This window comes from Charadrius vociferus, unplaced genomic scaffold (genome assembly GCF_000708025.1).
Source record: "Charadrius vociferus isolate BGI_N301 unplaced genomic scaffold, ASM70802v2 scaffold263, whole genome shotgun sequence".
NCBI lineage: Eukaryota > Metazoa > Chordata > Aves > Charadriiformes > Charadriidae > Charadrius > Charadrius vociferus.
In genome coordinates this window covers 1630497-1639202 of record NW_009647769.1, presented here as the reverse complement: position 1 = coordinate 1639202, position 8706 = coordinate 1630497, and positions in this window count along the sequence as shown.

Genomic DNA, 8706 nt, shown 5'->3' with positions numbered 1-8706 from the left:
CCTTATCTTTTTTTTTTTTTGAAGGCCCGTGTCTTGATATGCTTGCTGTATGATACTGCCACGATTCCTCAAGGAGTAACATGATAGTTTTCAGCAGAGGAAGGCTATTCAAACTTCTCCAAAATATGGCATTTGTAAAAGCAAGCTGTACATCATTTCTCTAAATGAGACAAATGTAATCAGAATGCAAATAGCTGGCCTTCTTAACTTCCCTGAAAATTTCTTAGACAACTCAGATCAATATGATTTAAAGGTAAGGATTTGCATTTGCGTGACTCAAAGAGGAAAAATGAGCCCTAGATGATGAGCTCAGGCTCTTCTAACATGAGATTTCTTAAGTTTGATAAAACAGGACGTGATGTTTTGAGAGGAACTGGGCAAAAGCGATATTGCCTGAATGTAGAGTAGGAGCTTATTCACCAACAAAAGAATGCAGATATTTTGGTAACTGCGTCTTTCTCAGGCTGCTGATTTAATTCCTGCATTTCGCAACTATTGCTTTAAGCACTAGCGAAAGAGTGGCATTTTTAAAACACTAATTCCCACCTGCCTGGGTTTCTTCATTGAACTCTATTGACAAATGTCTGCAATGAATTTTAGGAGCAATTTTGCATGCAACATTACACTGAAATGTCTTGAAAAAACAAATAATTGTGTTCTTATACATTTTCCCCCTTGCTCTTTTTTGTTGCCTTTCTGTTCCTCTTCCTGTTTGGATGTGTGGCCACTGGATGATTTTCAAAGGCTCCAGGGCTCAGGCCTTTGGTCCAGACTCCCACTGATGATGGAGGGCTCAAAGGAAGAATACCAGCAGCTTTGCCTTCTCACAGAGGGTGAGTCTCAGAAAAAGGAAGGGGGACTTGAGTTTTCTGGAGTTTGTCAATAAACCTCTAGGTGAAACTGAAGAAATATGTTTGCACTTCAGGTCAGATCTGCTGAGAAATGCCTGTGAACACCAGTACATTGGAGAAATGTATTCAAGAACATTTCATCCTTGTGAAAATATTACCCTGTTATAACTGCCAAGGTCACTGAGACCCAGAGTGATCTGCTGGTCACGAAAGTTAAAGATGCCTGGCGGCTACTATAATTAAGTTATGAGCGCTAGGAGAATAGGGGAAGCAGTTTTCCCACAAATATTTATTTGAATTTAAAAGTGACTTTAGACATGACCAGGCTCAGAAATCCTCTGAGTTCTGGGTTTTTTTTTTTCAGACATTCAGACGATGAAGCTGGGTGTGAGTGCCCAGGCCATCCCAGTTTCCACAGCCTTTTGCTTCAGCCCGATTGAAGAAGAGAAGCAACACGCTTCAGGTTTGCATTAAACACAGTGGGCCTTTTGGATATTTGCAGCTATCTATTTGCATCTGATGGGCAAAATCCAGGCTAATGCCTGGGTGAACTAATAGATAGATAGAACAAGAAATGTATTTTAAATTCCTACCAGGGTTTGTTTGTGGATGAAGCACTAAAATAAAAGATCAGTGACATTTGGGTAAACTGCCTTGATAACCAATAGCTACTTGTTTTCACACCAATGGATGTCTTAGGGGAAAAGCTTTAAACTTCATATTGCCTATCCATTTGGGAACATCGTTGGGTTTTTTTGCTTTAACTTCTGCTTTTTGGGTTTTGGTTAATTTTATTTTTCCCTCATGAAATGCTGAGTTAGCAAGTTCACAGACAGGTACATGCAATATCCAAAACCCTGCTATCTCTAGACCCCAGCATAAAGTGGAAAAGACACCTTACACTACTTTTTTGTGGTTCTGATTACATGAAAATCCACAACACTGAGTGTTAGGGAAATCAGGAGATGACCACAAAACACGTGCATGTGCACACAAGTGTGAAACTGAAGTGCAGGGGATGGCGATATGATAGGTTTTGCGTGGCATATAGGGTCGCCGTCCCTCTGGGCTCGGTGTTTAACAATTTTCTATTGTTGTTTACAATGGAGAGATATAGAAAAATATACAACAATAAATGGCAAAAACCCTCCAGCTGTGTCTTATGTGGTGTTTTAAGACACACTGTATAAAGAACATTCAGCATCTTAAAGTACAATTAACCTTCACCTAGCTGAGGGATTAAACATGACTATTCTCAACTTGAATGACCCTTTCCCCTAAGTTGAGCTGCCCATTTAGCGCCCTTAATAAATACAGGGATAATTTAAACCATGTGGCTGCAAATTGAAAACATGGGCTTTTGAACTATGTATTTTCTTTCTCATGTTGGAACTCCTCCCTGGAGATAGACTCAAGTCCCATGATCTTGTAAAAGACAAATCTGTGTATCTTTTTTATTAAGTGTTTCATGATATATATTTTTTCAGTTTCATTGCAGTGGATGCATCTGAAAGATGTATTCCATTGACAGTACACAATACCCTCAAAGGCTCTTGATCCATTTATCAACTCAAACTAATAAAAGGAGGATAATATTTCTATGAAAAAGAATGGGTTTTAAAAGCAGTTTGACAGCTTGGTAGAATACATCAATTAAGTGTACAGAGAAATCGGAGGAAAAATGGGGATCTTACTTTCTTTGCTAGCATTAGAATTAATAAAAAAATATTTAATCTGTCCTTCAACAGGAAAAAAATAGAGTTCATTCCCAGCTTGCATACCTTGTGGTTTGAGCTGAAGAATGTTACACTCAAGTCTATATTCAACTACTGGTTTAAATTATAGCCTTTAGAAAATAATCTACTATTCACTTTAATTAATATCAACAATCACGGAGTCAGTTGGAAAAAAAATACACAACACAACATGCTAATGTGGAATTAAAAATGTTTCTGTCCTTTTTTTTTTTCTTTTTTTTTTTCATAAAAAACATCAAAGAGTCTCATCTATTGGCAGCTTTGGTAGCCCGTAACCTTAGGCTTCTTTCATGTTGATCCAAGGAAGGTTCACAACCAGTTTTCTCTAGTCGGTGGCCCATGAGACACATCTGGCCCCATCATTTCATCTGCGGTCAGGAGAGACACAAAGTGCTCTGCTAGACTCTTTTACCACAAATGCTCTTTAGTACCTTCTTCCCCTGAGACAAAATGCTTGAACTTGTCTTTCCTACCACTGTTTTGCAATTTATCCCCATGGAAAAAGTAGTGGCTGAGGTTCCTCTCCAGCATCGGGCCAGAGAAGGCACCTTTCAGGATTCCATCTCAGATCCTGTTGGGTGCCTTGGCCAGGCCTTTTCCTGTTTAAATTGGCAATGCTGAGGCAAAGGATCCTCTCCTACTGATGGAATATTCTTGCCCTCAGCTGAAAGGTCCAGATGTGACTGAAAACAGGGCAGTAGCAAACCAAAAAAGCAAAGAAGGATGTTTTCTTCTGCAGATCTTATGTGCAAGGACTGTATACAGCTAAAATGGTTCAACGTTACACAGTGGAGGACAAATCTGGCCTCTGAGGAGATCAACGGGCAGGTTTGCGAATCTCTGACTGAGTGCGTGTGTTGTGTTTGTCTGCTAGGCTGGTGCCAGGGATCATTCATATTAGTTAGAAACTTGTCTTCATACTGTCAGCCTGGAATTTGTGTGCAGCCCTTGGATCAACAATGCGTCTCTTCTACAACATGTCTCTGCTACCAATGATTTGCTGGAACAAACTGAGTAATATTAGGGCACAGTATACCAAGGGCTTATGGTAAACTATTAGGTTTTGGTTCATAAGGTAAAGCAGTTGCAAAGACAATATTTTGTGAGCTATATTCCCCTTGAACAGCAGCATTAATTTTTGCTTTGTTATTCCATCACACTACCACCAGCTCTATAAAGCTCCTCTGCAAAACACAAATATGCAGCATAGTCTGACAAAATGTAGCCAGGCTGAGAAGATTTTTTCAACTGTTCTTCTGTCTTCTAACAATACACTGAATATATAGGGACTATATAGTTGGGTCAATACTATGGCCCCTCTTCCCCTATCATTGAAAAAGTTGTCCTCTGTATTTCTTATATTTCTTTTCATCTTCTCTTTTGCGGGAATGTAGGATGAGAAAGAAGAAGCCCATGGCTACAGATCTTCAGAAGAGTTTGTGCCGGATCTGATGCATTCATTTTCCACCTCTGCAATGCCCAGAGGCCCTGCGGAGGAATGCAAGTAACAGTCCTGTTCACCCTTGGGGAGCTGGCAATTGGGATCAGTATTGCTTCTCTGGGTCACTGTGTAGTGCCACAAGTTCAGTGAGAAAGCTGCTATTAGTGTATGGTCAGCTTTCTCAATTTGCTTTTAGAGTTTTTAGAAGGTGGTGGGGAAGAGGTTGACTGACGTTCCTAAATAATACGTTTTTCCACAAGGCTCAAAAATGATAACTGGCAATTTTGCTTGACGAACCAGGAATGCAGTTAATACATTTTTCCATTTTTTTTCATGTTTTATTGCTTAAAATTTTATGACGTGCAATAACTTTTGTGAGCGTTCCTTGCTCTGTGCATTGCCCTCCAGTCCCATTCCCAATGCCAGTAAGCTACAATTTTCCTCAAGAAGGAAAGTAAAAGAGGTAAATGCATGAGGTTGCTCAATCCTGCAACCCCTTGGTTCATACTTTCATGTCTTTAACAGAAGGGTGGCCCCATGCAGTTTGCTGGGAAGTGGAATCTCTGCTCACGTGTCAGTTACATCACCGCCATGGCGTCAGGAAAACTTTGGTACGTGATAGCAAGGGACAGGAAGGTTGCATTACTCCTGTCAGAAAGGCTGCCAAATGAAAAAAAAGCAATTTTGCGTACTCTTAAGTCACACATACGATATGGATCATTCTAGATGTTTTTCAGCACTTTGTTGAATGGGACTCTTTCTGAGTTTCTAAAACTGTGAGCTTTCTGTGGGTGCTTTATCTTGGCCTTGTCTCTGCATTTGTCTTTCTTCCACTTCAGTGCTGCTTATATACCTGAGGAATACCTACTGTCAACAAATAAAAAGAGAGATGTTGATGACTGCAGTTGATTGAGCATCTTCTGCTAGTTACTGAGGTTTGAGTTAGTATTTCTATCAAATCCTCCAACTTTGAAATGGAGGTTTGTCTTGATTTAGTTTATTCCTTATGGTATCAAAATGTGGTGACAGCTTAAAAAAGAAAAATAACATACTGCTTCAGGGAGCAAAACCAGAGTACAGCATTTTTAATGGTTTTAATTATATTACAGCACTGTTGGTCTTTTTTCTAAGTATTCACTCCTCATATTTTTCTTTTGTTAGTAGCCAGTTGACAAGGGGAAGCTCTTATTCCCTCTTCATATTATTCTGTTCGGCTTTGTAAATTCCAGTTGGAAACATTTTGTTTATCAGAGCTATATGAGGAGTTGTTAAGTGGGTCTTCATTAGCTTTAGCTTTTGAAAGACCCATTTGGCTAAAGCAAAAGTGTATCACTCCTCTTTTTCTGTTCTCCCGCATTGATTCTCCTGGTAACAACTCCTCGCCTCTGTGCAGGGGAGAGAGATTACATCAGGATCCATGCAAGGAAATCCTGCAGAGTGTAACATTTCTGTTTATGAGCGCTGGTAATAATGAAATAGCTGAGTAAGAGCCGGAGCAGCCTGGCACGCATGGTCGGCATCTCTGCTTTCAGGGTTTATGTGCTGCACTTCGGTGCTGACGCCTGTAGGATAACACTGCCACCCTGACTGCTCTGGGCCAGGTGGCATCTGCTGGCCTGAGACCCTGGCATAAATACAGGGCAGGGAGAAGCGGTTTGGATAGGATCCTGTCTGGGACAGAGGGTTCATGTGCATGAACTTATGTGCGGGGTGGTTCCTCGAAAGGAAAACAGTGGTATGAAATTGAGTGCATCAGAAGTGTTGCCAGCAGGTCGAGCAAGGTGACTCCCCCTCTACTCCACTCTCGTGAGACCCCACCTGGAGTACTGCATCCAGCTCTGGAGCCCTCAACATAGGAAAGACATGGATCTGTTGGAGTGGGTCCAGAGGAGGGCAATAAAGATGATCAGAGGGCTGGAGCACCTCTCCTATGAGGAGAGGCTGAGAGAGTTGGGGTTGTTCAGCCTGGAGAAGAGAAGGCTCCATGGAGACCTTATTGCAGCTACCCGGTACCTAAAAGGGGCCTACAGGAGAGTTGGGGAAGGACTTTTTACAAGGGCATGTAGTGAGAGGACGAGGGGGAATGGCTTCAAACTGGAAGAGGGCAGGTTTAGATTAGATACTAGGAAGAAGTTTTTCACTTTGAGGGTGGTAAGGCACTGGAACAGGTTGCCCAGAGAAGTTGTTGAGGCCCCATCCCTGGAGGTATTTAAGGATGGGGCTATGAGCAACCTGATCTAGAGGGAGGTGTCTCTGCCCATGGCAGGGGGGTTGGAACTAGATGATCTTCAAGGTCCCTTCCAACCTAAATTGTTCTATGATTCTATGAAATCACAGCTTCGAGGGAACATTTTGAGCCTGTGTGAAACTTCAAGACAGCTCCTGTTGGGACCTTCAAAAGGTCTTCTGTCCCTGCAGCCTGCATAAGCCCCCCCCAGGCTCAGGGAAACCCTGGCAAATACAACTGACAGTCCTGCCAATGTATCTGTGGCAGGGAACCAACAAGAAGAGGAGCTTTTCTTTTCATCTGGTTTTGGGTGAAATCAGACTAGAACCAAACGAGAGGGGAGGATGGGGAGAATTAGTTTGCCCTCTGCCAGGAAACCCTGCCATTTTGCCACCTCCAGCATGAAAAATTGCTCTATGGCTGAAATCCTGCCAAGGAGGTGCCAAGCAAAGTGCAAATTTTGTATCGAGGCTTGTGTGTAGAGGACGGGTCTTTAAAGATGTTATCTATCCATCTCGCCTTTATTTCCTGCATTTACTGTAGTTGAATGCTTGAAAAAGAAAAGAAAGGAGTGGTAAATTAAAGGAATACAGAAAAAATTCAAAAGACCTTCACAGCTGCTACATCTATCCTTATTATGCTTTTGTTTCCCGTGACTGTTTTCTGATATGGAGCTCAATAGCAATATGTGATTTTAAAATATTCTTTTAAAATGTTCACGTGCATTTCTTATGTGTTTAATTCTCACATTTTTTGTTGTGGCATGGTGTTGTATCAAGATACAAAAAACTTGTACAAGGGCAGTAAAAAACATGGGGTAGGCCACCCAGAAACTGGAGACAAACCACCACTGACAGTTGCCACTGTTGACCTGACAAATCTTAAGGGATTGTCTTGATTCCCTTGAACTTGCCCCAGTGCAAGGAAACTGGCTGGGTGATCTCTTGAGATCTTCCCTAACCCTTCACTCTGCGATCTTATAATGGATTTTCTAGTGGCAGTATAGTGTTTGTTATTTTTTGCTGCCATGCTAAGTAACGCAGCAACCTTTGTGAAACGAAGCTTCAGTTTTAATAAGCAGACACCCTGATGGGAACCCAAAATGCAGCATGAAGAGGTTTAGAAACATAACCAACAAGGAAAGATTGAGAGAATGGTTTGTTTTTTTGTTTCTGAAGGAGAAGAGATGAAGGGGGACGTGAGACATTTTCCAGAATGCAAAGGCTGTAACAAAAATAGTGACTAAAATTGTTCCCTGTGGCTGTTAGGAAAAGGTTAACAGGAATTTAGCTTAATTTTCAGAAAGGAAGATTCAGGTTCCATGTTACAAAGTGACTTCCCAGCTATGAGAGTGATGAAACACAGCCTGCTCAGGGAGGCTGTGGCTCTCTCCTCCGCTTGCCTTCAAGAGCAGGTGAGAATAACATCTGTCAGGGGTCATATCCTCCTTATTGCCCTGGGAGTGAGGTGGATCAGATGAAGCTGAGCCTCTTCCAGTCTTTTGTGTATGAAACAACCAGGAGCTGTGGGTGAATTGCTAGCACTGCTAACTCCTGGAAGGTTGGCTTTGAACTGGTGTTTGTGAGAGGTAAAGGCCTCCAAAGTGTTGACTTTCAGCCACCACAGTCCTGCTGGCCCGGGTGTTATGGTGGGTTGGGCATCCTCTCTATGCTCACAGCATCCTCGTAGGTGTGCGTTGCACCCAGGTCCCCATGCACCCCGTTCAGGCTGATTGCTGGATGCTGCAATGTGCCCAAGTTACCCATTTCATCTGTGGCCTCCTGGCTGGCCTGTAGCCTGTCTTCATGGTTTGAACAAAGCAACATCTCCCTTGCCCAGGGATCATGTAAACGCTCAGCATGACAGCTTTCAGCACTGGAATTGAAAGGGGTTGTGGAAGAAGTGAAACTTGACAAAATCCCCAGTCTGCTCTCAGCCCAACAGCACATGGCTCAGTGTAGCCCACCTGAAAGCCTTGTCCAGCAAGTCTTCAAGCCAGCACCCACCACAACTCTCCGTGAAACAATGTCCCCTGGTCTCCTGGCCTGGGGCCACCAGAGGTCCCTGGGACAGAGACTGTTGAGTCTGGCAGGGCATTTCAGGGGAGGATTGTATATGCTTGCTCTGTTCTCTCTCTTGAGAAGTACCTTTGGCCACATTCAGAGATAGGATACTAAGCTAGACAGGGCCTTAGTTCAACCAAGTATAACCACACTTTGTTCTCACCCTGCTCGTGTTTAGGTCCCTTATTTTCTCAGAAGAAGCACCACAGAAGAGCAAATCAAGAGTTTTATCATATGTGTCTGGGAGAGGCTGTTTCCTACCCACCTGTCTCCTTCCTGCCAGGTTCATGATTCCCACTTCACCCACCCGTGATGCCAAGGTAAGGAGGTGCGGCAGCGTAGGATGTGAGCAGCCAGCTCCTGCTGA